The sequence below is a fragment of the Megascapheus bottae genome, chromosome X (genome assembly GCF_031878675.1).
Source record: "Megascapheus bottae isolate mThoBot1 chromosome X, mThoBot2.hap1, whole genome shotgun sequence".
NCBI classification, from domain to species: domain Eukaryota; kingdom Metazoa; phylum Chordata; class Mammalia; order Rodentia; family Geomyidae; genus Megascapheus; species Megascapheus bottae.
The window spans coordinates 69,598,072-69,611,955 of NC_143547.1; the positions used below are offsets into that span (position 1 = coordinate 69,598,072).

At 36.9% G+C, this 13,884-nt stretch overlaps 1 non-coding gene across 1 annotated transcript; it reads right to left on the minus strand.

Annotated features, from left to right (window-relative positions):
- Nucleotides 1–479: 479 nt before the first annotated feature.
- On the minus strand, nt 480–595 carry LOC150041287 (small nucleolar RNA SNORD22). Its single transcript, XR_016533935.1, has one exon. It is a non-coding gene; the product is annotated as a small nucleolar RNA SNORD22 (small nucleolar RNA).
- Nucleotides 596–13,884: the final 13,289 nt, after the last annotated feature.

The following is a 13,884-nucleotide window of genomic DNA, read 5'->3' on the forward strand; positions in this document are numbered from 1 at the left end:
GATAGTAATTCCCATTAGAGAAAATTATTACAGGGATTTCTCTCTTATGCCTGAACGTTTATGAGTCCTATATTTTAATGCCAGGACTTCCTTGTAAGTGTTGTGAGGACTTAAGCAAGGCACTTGATGTTACTAGGTTTTCTTCCACATTTATAAAGCAAAACATGTTTAATACATTTTTCATGGCCTGGATCACCTGCTTAGCCAACACAAGATTCTGAGTTCAAACTCCAGTACTGTAAAAAAAAATTATTCAACAGAATTACCCTCTAAGCATTAATTTTGGATTCTAGTTAGCTCAAGAAAAATAGATTATTAAAAGGAAAAGCAGATTTAATAGGCACATGACGATACCATGTATGCCAAGACATGGCCTACATTTATGTACTCATTTTTCCCCCTCAGGCCGGGAAATCATCTCTACATATGTTTTTATAAATGATAGTCTTTTCCTTTCCCATGTGCAGAAATTCTGATGGATCCTCAGACAGTTCCAGAACAGATTCTCCTCCATTTCTGAAAGCCCCAGTGTGCTTACTTTTACAGTCTGTGGCTAGGACAGGAAGTAGGCTATGTGACTATTTCTTCATTGAGATAGATCTTCTTAAAAGGCATATAATTCAGACATTGAAGAGATTTGAAGGTTTCTAAGAATAGGTTGTGACCCAGCATCCCTACTTAGCCAAACCATCACCCAGCTCTTGGCAAATGTATTTAGTGTTAACCTTCTCTGATGCTACCTTTTCAATTGACTATAATAATAGTCTGTATAACTCCTTACCTTTGGCTACAAAATAGGTATAGTAGGTTTTAGGAAGTAGCTTGAATAGGATAAAAGTCACAAGTCACAAGATTTAAAAATTAATTAATTTGTGCCTGATTGGTAGAATTGTGGCCTGCACCTCACAAATTTTCACCTGAGCCTCCTGGAAATACATTGATGTTCAAAGAAGATAATAGAAGGGACAATTTGCGTTTGTTCCACAAGAAGGCATGAATGGGTCATTTAGAGGCACATCCATGGGCTTTTGGTAGATTACTTATCTTCTTTCTACATAAATAGATTATTACTCTGATTTCTCAAACCTTTGTAGGCTCTCTGACTTTTGGCTACATCCAATACCAGAGAACTGGAGATTATTTTGTCCTTAGACTATATAGCATATGCCCTTGATATTTCCTGAGGACAAACAAATAATATAGGCTTAGTGCCTTATCTAGAATTACTCAGATAAGGATTATATACAACTGATTCAAATTGTCAATGCATGTTTTGTTGTCTGTATTGTTTACTTTTACAGAACTTTAATAAGTTGCATTTAGACCTAAAGTGATCCAAACTGAAGCCTATATTGATTTGAGCATTTTTCTAGAAGCTGATGTTGAAAGGAAGCCTATTCCCACATCTGGAAGTTTTGTTTCTTCTTCTTTTTTTTTACCAGTCCTGGGCTTAAGCTCAAGTCTTGAGTACTGTTCTTGGATTTTCTTAAGGCTAGAACTCTACCACTTGAGCCTCAGCACCACCTCCAGCTTTTTTTTTTTTCTATGTATGTGGTACTGAGGAATCGAACCTGGTCTTCGTGCATGCTAAGCAAGCATTCTACCACTAGGCCAAACTCCCAGCCCTGAACTTTTGTTTCTTTATTTCAATGGTTGATTGTGAGGATCCATGAAACTGTTGAGTTTTCTTGCAATCTGTTTAAAAATGTTGTGCTCCAACTTCTTTGAATGTGTCATTGCTTGAATGTGTTATTGATAGCTATATTACTCTACTGCCCAATGCAATCGGGTATGGAATTGTCCTGGTATCCAATATGCATTCATTCACATTATATTTTGTTATACAATAAAGCAAAATTTTATAAATGCGTTTATTCAGTGTCCAGGGATACTTTTACAATTTAGGGGTATTCAAGAACAAAATGTGAAAATGGAGATAGAATACATCTAATGAATACTGCAATTACTATGTATTCCCTTAGTTGTTTCCCTTATTTAATTGAGCAAGTGCTCTGAACTGAATCTGTGGAAATATATATAAGTCTACTTATATATATGTATATATATATGTCTGCATATATTCAACACCTTCACTTGATCCTCTTCAAAGCTAGTCTATAAGAATCTAAAATAAGCAAGAGAAATCTAAATGGAGGTGGGATGGAGGGAAGGAGAGTGGGAGGGAGACTCAAATTGGCGGATGTTGATTGAGATACTGAGTTTGATTTTATCTAAGATGACAAAAAATGCATGCAAGTTACATACTTTCCAAAGATATCAATCTTATACGAAGTATCTGGGAGTTTGCTCTGCTTTCAAACTTGAGAAATCTATTCACTTAATTTGTCTAAATATAAGAGAGGCCACCCAACCAAATATCTGGGCTTGGAAGTGTCACTGTAGCTCAAGTGCTCAGGGATAACACCTAGCCCCAGAGTTCAACCCCCTGACAACCCCCCCAAAATAATCTTTGTACCCCTAGACTAACATATAAAAATATTTGGAATGGTCTATCTGAATTTTAAATTCTAGTTATTACCTAACAGATAGACAGAAAGCTCAGGGACAGTGCCCAGGCCTATTTCAACCCCTATGACCCACAAAAAAAGAAAATTGGTGTTGTTTTTCTCATTTACTTGAATTTAAAATTGGACATGGGGTAAGGGGATAGGACACAAATGGGTGTAACAACTGTACAGAACTAACTGCTCCAAATGATGATGCCATAAAAAATTGTTACAGGCAGATTCAAGATGCAAAAATTATTTATTTGACAGAATGCAGAAAGACAAATTACTCAGAGGCTGTGTACATGTGCTTGTATAATTGCTCATAAATTATTATGGTTCATGCTAAAATTCACCCAATTTGCCTAGACCACATGGTTTTATTTTAAATAAGAAAACTGCAAATCGTTAGGAACTGGAAATTGTAATATGCATTATGAAATGATTACTGATGCTGGAATATGGCAATTTTTGTTCAGCTTTTTCATTTGCTATAACCAATCTGTCCAAATCTTCATTTCATAACAACAGTTTTTAAGATCATGTAGCTTGCAAAACCACAAGAAGAAAATCAGCCTCTGGAATCTCCCTTAAATATTACTTGACATAAATTAGAGCCCATTATAAGGTGGGTATGACTTGGATGCTCTCCAAAGTGTTTTAGTTACTGGATAGCATTAAGTTCTGTCCCCTATTTTGTGGCTGTCCTGGCTATGGTCCTAAAAAGGGTATTACGGGAGACTTTGGCAGGCTTATCGCTACAGTTTCTTGAACTGAATTTAATGATTCAAATAAATTTCCTTAGCCTAGGAGTAAATGTCTAGTTATTCAAGCCAGTCTACATCTATACACCATTGTGAAATGACACTGTAATTCAAGATGTACAATAATATAAAACAGTTTAGTTACCTTTCACTGCATTGGCAAGAGTACATGCTATGGAATTAAGAACTTGCTGTGTGGCATGATTAAACCACATAACTTTTCCAGGTCTCAGTTTCCAATGTAACTTGAACTAAACAAAAACTCCTTTTCTAGCACTCATGATCTGTGAGGAAGAAATGAAAAGTTTTTGCACATTGTTGGTTCATGTCTATTATCCTAGCTACTCAGGAAGCTGAAATCTGAGAATCTAGGTTCAAAGTACATAGGACATGAGAGAGACTCTTATCTCTTAAGAACCAAACAGCTTCAAGTAGGCCTGTGGCTCAAAGTGGTAGAGTACCATCTGAGAGTAAAATAAAGCCAAACAAGTGTGAGGCCTTAAGTTCAAGTCCCAGTATAGGTACACTGGAAAAAGAACAGAAAATTGCTTCACAGATAAGATCCAGTAGAATTGAAAGGAGGTTCTTTTGCTTCCAAAATCAAGATCAATTACTTCACAATGTTATTTACAGTATGAATGTTAGCACCATTTTCAACAGCGAACACTCTAATAATGCTACTACCTTGAGGATTAAGATTTCCACATAGAAACCATTAGGTACAAAATTCTTCCATAGGGCCGGGAGTTTGGCCTAGTGGTTAAAGTGCTTGCCTAGCATGCACGAAGACCAGGGTTTGATTCCTTGGTACCACGTACATACAAAAAAGCCGGAAGTGGTGCTGAGGCTCAAGTGGTAGAGCTCCAGCCTTGAGAAAGTCCAAAGACAGCGCTCAGGCCCTGAGCTCAAGCCCAGGACTGGCAAAAAAATAAAACAATAAAAAAATAAAAAAATAAAAATAAAAAAACAAAATTCTTCCATAGCAGAGGATGAATTCCATAATTGTCTTCAGGTTCCTAGATGGAGATGTAAGCAAACCATGACTTAGGTGCCATTGTGGCCCACTACCCGTTTTTATATAAATTTTTTTTATTGGAACAGAGTCGTGCTTATTTGTTTACATGCTGCATATGTCTGCTTTTTCACTGTAGTGAAGAGTTGAGTATGACACATAGTTTTGCTCATGAAGTTGGAAATATTTATTACCAAGCCCTATATAGGAAAAGTAGTTTTCTAGCACATTTGGAAGGATTTCATTTTCATGCAAATATTATAGAAAACTATGTTTTCTAGAACTGCTTATATACTATACATACTCCACAATGGATTAGCATTATCTGCAAGGATAATGCCACAGCAAATACTCTCAGTTCTTTTTTTTGTGGGGGGGGCGTCATGTGGTTTGAACTCAGCATGGGCATTGTCACTGAGCTCTTTAAATCAAGGGTACCACCCTACCCCTGGGCCTGGGTGTTGTCCCTGAGCTCTCCAGATCAAGGCTATCACCCTACCCTTGTGCTAAGCCACACATTCTATTTTCTAGAGGTTAATTGGAGATAAGAGTCTCAAGTCCTTTTTTGCCTGGGCTGGCTTTGAACCTTGATCCTCAGATCTCAGCCTCCTGAGTAGCTAGGATTACAGGTATGAGCTACTGTGCCCAGCTCAATTCTTTACTTTAGACTTTGGGATCCTTTGTTTCTCCTGGATTTTCAGGTCTTGCAAATGCGTGGTCAAACCAGACCAGAATATAGCCAATTATGGTCTCAGGAATAGAAAAATTGCATACAGACAGGCCTTGGCCAGCCAGAAGCGACTTTCTCAATGTCTTTTTCTACTTGTACTAAAATTATACTCTATCAAGCTACTGAGCTCTATATTGCCATTTGATTAAGACCTCCCCCCTTACCTGAGTACTACAAAGGAGAATTAAGAGACTTGTTTATAAGGAATCAAACCTACACAGAATGTTTGGACAGCTGACACATTAAGGACATTTGCTGTAATGAGTTTACATATTCTTGTCAACAACAAAAGGCAGCAAAGGATGACCTAATAGGATTTCAACTGCTTATGAAAAACAAACTAGAAGTATTACATGATCTTGAGATTCATTGATCCTGAGCTGACAGGGGATTTCCCAGTGTCATGCTGTGTCTTAGAAGCAATAATTGAATACATTTGAGTATCCATCATTGGCCGAGGATTGTTTTGATACGATGATGAATAAATTATTTGAACTGATAAAATAAAAGCTGCTTCCCAAAGCTTTGAGATTAAGGTTAAATCTGTTGAGGGTAAGAAATTTTATGTACTTTAACCAAGACTATCTTGGTTTTGAACCTAAAAGTTCTACCAAAAGAAAACCCTCCTCATTTGGGAAAATTGGGGATCCTTGGTAGACTATTAGAGAAAATAAGAGTTCAACCTACATACTGTGCATAGAAACATGGAAAGTATAGGTAACCAAATAAATTTCAGTACATGGCAGAAGTGAAATCTTCTCATAAGTAAATTGAGAAGGTCAAAGATAGTAGCTCTGTCTTACTGCAATTGCTAGCATACTGCAGGTCTCCCTGGTTTAGTTGTATTCTCCCTTAAGTACTGTCAATTCAAGTTCTAGCATGACTAGAAATTGATGCTATAGCGTTGTGCTAAAAATATCAGTCTTGAGAAAGAGACAAGGTAGATTTAAATCCTAGCTCAACTACTTATAAATAGTATATTGCATAGATTACATCAATTCTCTGGGCCTTAATTTCATAATCTGTAAATAAGGATATAAACAGTAATAACTACCTTATAAGCTTTGGGGAAAAATTAAGCAAATCATTTTAAAACAGAACACTTTCTGTGATACACTATGTGCTTATTGTGAGCTTTTATTTATTTGCCACAATATTCTTTTTCTATACAAAGTACAACCATGTGTGTTCTTTATTAGTAACCCCAATTCAATATATCTAAATTTAATCTCCCTTTACTTGTTCCCAGACTTGTGTTCATCCTGCATTGCTTACTTTGGTGTGAAAAGGAAGTTATCTGAACCAGAATTCTTATGCCCCTCTTGGCTTTTTGCCTTCCTTAACCATCTACATTCAAATAATTCTTTTATACTCCATATATACCTACCACTGACAACTTATTCTTTGATTTATATTTCCTTCCTTTCTCTTTTTTTCCTTCCTTCCTTTTTTCTTCCTTCCTCCCTCCTTTTCTTCCTTCTTTGTTCCTTCCTTCCTTTGCCATTACTGGGGATTTCTTGCCCAGAGCTATATCACTCTTCCATTTAAGCCAAACCTCCACTTTTGTCTTTTTTGGTTATTGGAGATGAGTCTTTTGAGTTTCTATGCCTGGGATGGCTTCCTCCAGAGTTGCTAGTATTACATGTGTGAGCCACTGTCTCACCTGTTATTCTCAATTTATTACAAAGAGTATAGAAACTGTACCATAAAATTTGGGAAATTGGCAGTAATTCCTCTGAAGAAAAACAAACCTGAGAGCCAATAATTCCTTTTCCCTATATCCAATCTGTTATAATTTTAATCTCCCTCTCTCTGTTTTACATATTATCTACCCCTTAGTTATATCCTTTTATACTACCTATAATAATTCTACAATAATTGCTTATTGTATTACCTCACCTGTCATAAGTAATCACTGTGCTTTTGGGCTTGATCTCTTGTACGTTTTGGTCCAGATTACTACCAGAATTATCTTTGTAAAAAGCTGCCATGAAAGTTTCTCCAATAGCTCCACATAACTTTCACAATTGTTGCCAAACTTCTTGGCTTACTGAAAGGCCTATTTGTATTTATCACTCTACTATTTCCTTCAAATATTCATCTGTATTTTCTAACCATATGGAATATCTTGTAGCTTAGTGAGCATATATTGTTTTAAGCCTCTGTGTATAGTTTCCTCTTATTGGAATGTTCTGTCCCACGTATGCATCTAACTATTGGCTTTGCTTCCTATTCTTCAAATTATAGATCAAGGGTCATTTTCTCTGAAAAAGCTTCTCTGAATTCCTGATTTGGCTTAGTTGATCCTCTGGTACATTAGGATTTCTTCTGTAGAAAAGGCTGCCTTTCTTCCATTCTATTTTTTTGGCTCCCTTATCAAAGATTAGGTAGCCACAGGCCTGTGGGTTGATTTCTGTGTGTTCAGTTCTATTCCATTGGTCCTGTTCTTGTGCCAGTACCAAGCTGGCTTCTTTTGTGTATGTGGAATCAAGAAATCAAACCCAGGGCTTTGTGCATGCTAGGCAAACTCTCAGCCCTAGGGTTCAATATTTCTAAGAACAAAAGCTTCAGAATACGTGACAGTGTAGCCCTCACACCTACTCTAGTGCCTAATACATAAGAACTCAATAAATGATGGTTGATAAATGAATGCATAAATTTACTGAATAAAGAAATACCTTGGCACCCAACAAACCCCCTCTAGCCTCATAGGCAGGCATAAAAGACAGTCAATTGTCTGTAGCTGCCTTTTCTTTTTGCATATGGTCTATCCACTATGGTATGTGGCATGGGGTTTGGGCGAGTCAGGAGGGGTTGCCGGTTTGGCTCTGTTTTCAAATGCCAGGAATTTTTTTGTCTTCACTATTACTTTAATACTTGTTAAAATAGCGATTGACACTAAACCCTATTCCAAAATTGAAGTCCTAGCCAATCACAAAGGCAAACAAGGGTGAAAGGATTTCTGGCACTAGTGTGTTCCATTCTGCTCATTCTAGACACTTGGAGAGATGATTCTGAGACTTGTCACTTCCAGATTAATCAGTAAGCATGTGACCTGGGCAAACTGACAGCACAGTGAGAACATCTCTGCTTCACATTAAATAGAGACAGACTGACCTAGATTTGAGGCTGTACAGTTACACAAGAGTAGGCTTCTTGATGATGCCTTTAATGGGAAGCAAGACAGAAACACCTATTTGATTGGCAACTCTTCTATAATTAAGACATAATCCAAATTCACAGCACGACTTTTAAAAAATATGATCAAATGTTACAAGGCTTATTATAAATCATTACTTCCTCTGGTTTTCCTTTGTCATCATTATTACTCTGAGGGTTTTGATCTTGCCTTTTTCCAACCATATAACAATGCAAGGTTGGCATAGTGCTCCAAATTCTCCTACCTCTTGTCCAAACCTACAATCATGGAGTTCCCAGATTACTGACTGAGTAGTGAGACATCAGTTGGAACTCTGATATTCAGATATAATGAGTTGGAGAAAGGATTGGCATAAGATTCTCTCATAAAGAGGTGTGTTTGTCTTTTTGTGACCAACAATTTCATCTTCAAAGGAGCCTTTTTCTACAGGATCATTTTCTCAATGTGAGCCAGATAGATAACTGAAACAGTTTCAAGATATTTTTAACCTTTCTTTGTTTTTTTTTCTTTTTCATTTCTTTTCAGACTCTTGTCACATAGATTTGTTTTGGCTATAAAAATCAGCACATTTGTACTGTAACTAAGGATGGCAAAGCACATGGTCTATTTGGCTGATTAACCCAGTATACACAAATCAGTCATTTTAATAGGAGATGGCAAAAGAAGTTCTGAAAAAGAGCTCACAGAATTTCTTGGAAGGGCTGTGTAGCTGGAGTGCATGGTGGTGCTCCATGCTGCCTGTTAGTGTACACATGCAATCCCCAATTTGACCTTGCTATCCAAGCAAGTGCGATAGCTTCACTGTAAAAACTTCAAAACTGAGGGCAAGACATAGCCTAGTGGTAGAGTGCTCGCCTAGCATGCATGAAGACCTGGGTTTGATTCCTTGGTATTACATACACAGAAAAAGCTGGAAGTGGTGAGGTGGCTCAAGTGCTAGAATCCTAGCCTTAAAAATGCCAAAGGACAGTGCTCAGGTCCTGAGTTCAATTCCTAGAACTGGCAAAAGAAACCGTTGAAATCTAGGGAGGTGCATCTTGAGAAAATGCAAGGAAACACATGGATGTTGCAGTCAGAAACACATTGTTGTGTTACTTAATTTTAACTGTGTTTAGTAGAAGTATTAATACTTATGGACTTTTCATTTGGTACCAAGATATGTCAAAGATTCTACACACAAACACACACACGTACACACACAAAACAAAACAATGTACCTCTCATTTATATTTCAGTTTCTAATGATCCATAAGAAGGACACTCTTACATATTGGGAAACTGAGACACAGAGGGTTTATCCTAATTATCTAATCATTCAGCCAATATGTGGAATTAACTGTCTACTGGCACATTTGATTCATCATATTTTTCCTATTCTGCTACTCTCACCAACACATAATATTATCTAAGTACCTTAACCTCTAAATACCTTTCCAAAAAGTATGCTCAAGTTAGGGTAAGAGATGCCAATGCTTTGATTCTTCCTCCTTAAGGGAAGGTAATGAAGCCTGGGATAGCCAGGCATTTCAGACTGAGAGAAGCCTTGTTATTTTATCCCAACAAGGAAATAAATGTGACCTTTTTCTCTGTGTCAACGATATGAAAAAAAATCACAATTTAACTTTTATGCAATTTAGTGCATTCTTTAAACGTGAGAATTAACATTTTGTGTTAGGATAATAGTAAGGGTTAAGAGTTAAGTGACAATGTGTATGTCATTTAATTAATCATGGTTTTTCAGAGAAACAGTCAATATGATTTATATGTATATATATATATACACAAAGATAGACAGGTACATTAGGAAAGAAAATGGGTATTTCCTTAGAAAGTATTGATTTCTCAGGTATGCAGACAGGTAAAATCTGTAGTTACCCAGGGGGATACTCAGGATAATTGGTATAAGTTCATCAGAATGCACAAATGGCTTAAAACACAAGAAGTGATGGGTTTCAATTCAACTAAAAAGAAACAATCTCTTAGGCAATCAGACAGAAGGAATTCACTTATATTTAGCCCTTTGTGTACCATTCAGATCTTCCCTTGATGGGATAAGATCAGTCCAGATTAGTGACAGCAATACACTTTACTGGGTCTACTGACTGAAAGTTAATCTCCTACAAAATATGCTAACAGAAACCACCAGAATAATGTTGGATCAAATGACAGGACATTCAGTGGCCTATTAAATTTGATGCATAATATTAACCATCATGATCACTTAAGAAGATGTCTGATCTGTGGTTAGGACATAGTGAAATATTCTTATTTTCAGATCATCTTCAGCCTCAGTTCCTCCTTAATGTTTATGAAAATTCTGTATAGTAAACTGGACTAGTATTACCATTTTACAAATAAGAAAACGAAAAAAACCCAGATATGTTCAAACTGTACTTTCTTCAATATCACCTCTGTATAATTCATTGCATGATAAAACTTTCTACTATTAAAATACCATGTAAGGCAACCCACACCTTCCACTTCTTCCTAATTATACCTGTACAGCTGGGATTACATTATAGGAAGTGATGAGTTAATGAGATTAAACGATCTATATTGGTATATAACAGTAGTATCTCTGTAGGATATTTGTGATTCCTCCTAGAGTATATGGCATTCTAATTTAGTAGACTGTGTGATTCCTAAAGAACTTAAAAGATGACACAGAGAAGGTAAAACCAGGTAAATTCTCTTTGGTTAGGAACCCTTTGAGTTTCTCTCAAACTGAACAAGACTGTGGATGGCAGTGGTGGGGGAGGTGGTAGCTTCTGCCTTTTCTCTTCTATAAACTGTAATGGTCCCAGGCAACCAGGAAGAGCAATAAGCTTTTTGTGCTGAAGCTTTGAAAGCCATCAAACACCAGATAGGGATCTATCTCCAGGTCTCCTCTCTCGGACACCTCATGATATTGCAATCAATGTCATAAAGGACAGAAAGTATGCAGTCACAGCTGCTGCTTTGTTGTGAAAAGCTTTCATACAGCTAGATAATAATGACTCGATCCAAAGAGTTAGAAAACAAAGATTCCTTTGAATCTTTTGTCATTGTCAGCTGAAAAACTGAGCAAATATGATGATGATAGCAAACAAATTACAAGCAAGTGTATGAAAATATTTAAATATCTTAAGGGAAGTTTATAAGGATAATGAGCTAATTTATTCTTTGCAATATGATCAGAATTATCACCACTGACATTATGCATTGTTTCTGATAATCTAAATGATCATTCCTAATATTCAACATTTCCTATACTATGAATATGATTACTGGTAAAATTATTATTTTAAGTTATAAGTGAAAGTGTATTTGCTGTTATTAGTATTAACAATAAATAATCTAAGAGTGCTTATTAGATATTACTGTTTCTTTTGAGTGCCTGACATGTATAAATTATGAAATCACAGTAACCCTAGGAAGTAGACATGACATTATTTGTTGCAAAATTAGTTTTTCACTAGTTATATCAACCTCCAAACTCTGAGTTCATACTCTCACCCAAAGCAAAGTAGAGCTAACTTTTGGTCTGAGAGATGAGTACGGGAAAACGATAATGAGCATAATTCGTAAATAGTAATCTCTTAATCATTTGTGGTCTACGTTTTATTGGTGAGACCCATAAACTGAAATACAGTGACTAATGGTGAAGGAAGAAGAATGGAAAAATGGGCCAAATTGATATTGAGAGTTCTGGGGTCTAAGATTCTCCCATCCCCAAATATCCTATAAACACTGTGCAAAGCCATCTTTCCCAGCTGGCCATCTGAATGGGCATTCTTCACCCCTTTGGATTTAAAAAAGTATTTCAATTATCTTTAACTAGTTGTATAAAGGATTAGCCATTCAATAAAGAAGTTTACGAATGCAGTGTGTTCTTGATCAATGTCATCCCTTTCAACCTTCTCACCCAATCTTCCCTACCCACCCCTACTTTACTTTTCTTAATTTTTTTAAGGATATGTGTTGAATATTTCCCATTTAACAAAGCAGTTTATGTATATAATGTATCTTGGTCTGTGTCATCCCTTCAACATCTTCACTCCTCTTTGACCCATCCATTCCCTCATTTTTCTTCATGTTGTGGTATATACAATGAATTCTTGATTGCATTCTTCTCACCATCCCCATTCCACTTGTGTACTCCTCTTCCCTTGCTCCCCCTTGCAAGTACCCATTTCTGAGTAGTTATTTTGTTGGGCCTCAACTTAGTTTTTCTAAACCAATGTACTGATTACCTGACGTATGTAACTGTAAATCATCTGTAAACCTTTTAAAGGATTATATATTTGAGCTTTTCATGGAGTTTATTATATTTCAGTTAATTTACATGTAAGACTTGCATACCACCCAGTATGTTTACTTATAGACCTACAGGCACATTCTAGCTACCACAAATGAGTAAAACCCATACAACCTTTGTTTCTCTGGGTCTGGCTTACTTACATAGTTTTCTTCTTCCCACTTCCTTATGAATTGTATAATATCATTCATTCTGATGGATGAGTAGAATTGCATGCTGAATATATACCACATTTCCATGAAACCTGCATGAGGAGAACAGCTTTAGTGGCTCTCCAGTCTCACCCACAACTGAGTCATTCTAAACAACCCAGAGAGATGGTAGATAATAACTATAATATTAATGCAGACTGGATGGATCATGTGAGTTAGAAGCGAAACAGACATCAGCAAGAAAGTGGGATTCCTGTCATCTAACTGGCTTTCTGGAAAGTTTTTGTTTTGGTGTGGCGGCAGGGGGAGGGGCAAAATTGGCAGGCAAGCAAGGTGGTTAAATGTCTATCATCTAGTGAAGAGAAGGACACTGAGTCTAGGGATCTTTGTGCTAACAATCCTAACCCTGACATTTTGGGCTCTGTGACTTTTAATGTTGCTAGGTAGAATCTAAGTAATGATAACGACAAGCTGTGGCCTGTCCTTGGTAGGTATGCCCAGGCAAACCCGTGTGCTTTAGCTTCTAAAGTTCTTTCATCCAGGCTTCTAGCTTTGTGAAACTGCTGTCAGGTGGCGTGTATTGAATTCTGAGCATTGTAAGCTGCATTTCCAACTATTCATTTTTTTTAAGTCTCAGTGTTGGACAGGAATTTGGCCTAATGATAGAGTGCTTGTGCAGCATGCATGAGGACCCAGGTTTGATTCCTTGGTACCATATACATAGAAAAAAGCTGGAAGGAGTACTGTGGCTCAAGTGGTAGAGCTCTAGCCTTGAGAAAGTCCAAGGACAGTGCTCAGGCCATGAGTTCAGGTCCTGGGACTGGCAAAAAAAAAATAGGTCTCAATTTCACTCTCCCACTACTTGTAAAGGGAATTCCTGCCTCCAATTTCTTCCTATGAGACCTTGGTAAACCTGTACCGCATGAAGAAATCTTCCCATTTTCTTTCCTCAACTTTGCATTTACCCAGGCAATATCATCATTCATGCTTCCATTCCCTAGGGATGGAGAATTTCTCCACTCAGTAATCTCATAGGCAAAATCAATTGATCTGGACCTTATCTGAGTAGATATTATATCAGATGCATGCAGCTCTGGAGTATTGTACCACTGTATGATGTCAAATCCTAGCCCTATAAACAGCCATAAACAACAAGCTGTTGACACGATGTATCTTTCCTTCAGTAAGGAGGGCAGAGTGATAGATAAGGTGAAGGGGATGTTGGAGGAAGAAAGAAAAGTGCTATTGTTATTCATTTATGA